This window comes from Egretta garzetta, unplaced genomic scaffold, assembly GCF_000687185.1.
Source record: "Egretta garzetta isolate BGI_Z169 unplaced genomic scaffold, ASM68718v1 scaffold474, whole genome shotgun sequence".
Classification (NCBI taxonomy): domain Eukaryota; kingdom Metazoa; phylum Chordata; class Aves; order Pelecaniformes; family Ardeidae; genus Egretta; species Egretta garzetta.
This window is the reverse complement of record NW_009259524.1, coordinates 42,632-43,445: the sequence shown is the minus strand read 5'-3', so window position 1 is coordinate 43,445 and position 814 is coordinate 42,632.

The window sequence follows — 814 nt, the reverse complement described above, 5'->3', positions numbered from 1 at the left end:
CAGAGGCTGCGGAGGGACGTTGCGCTGCAGCAGTTCAAAACGTGCTGAAAGCAAATCTTCTCCGAGGCCCTCATGTAATCCACAGCGAGGCCAGATTTCTCCGGAGTAACAAGGCTTTACAAACTGTCAGTAGCCTGTAGAGAGGCTTAGCTAACACAGCTTGGAGAACTTGTCGGCAAGTGAAGAAGTACAATTCATCAGTCTGAGGGAATAATCCTCATGTAAGACTATAAATCATTTAGTTCCTCCCTTTATTGTGCCTGGGATTAAGTTGTACAGATTCTAGAAGTGCAGCATCTACAACTTCCTCTCTTCAAAGAAAGCGGGCATGGTTTGTCTGAAAGCTCTGCGTCTGCGATCATATGAGAGAGCCAACGTTAGGATTTGTCCTACAAAATGGAGTAAAAACCTAAGCCTGCCTATCTCTGGAATAACTGCCAGCGTGATAGCAGCGTTTTGCAATACTTTGTGTGTTCTTAAGTCTTCTGCAGAGCCATTCTTCTTATCAGGGGCCAGAGTTAAATTTTTGTAGCGATAGTGAGGTGATCTATTGCAGAGTGACGTACGTTTGTGTTTATCAGGGCCTCTGACTGCTGTGGGGATCTTGCCCTCTAATCCGGCTTCCCTGGAGTGTATTTGAGCATTCCAGTCCTCTGAGAAAGCTCTCAGGTAGCCGAGACTCACCGAGCAAAACCGCGGCTGCTGGAGACTTTTGGCACAGCGAAACGAAGGCCCCCGGGACCCCCGGCGGCCGCCTGCGATGTTTCCTCCCCAGGCTGCCTGCAGGTACCGCGCAGAGCAGCAAAGCGCAAGC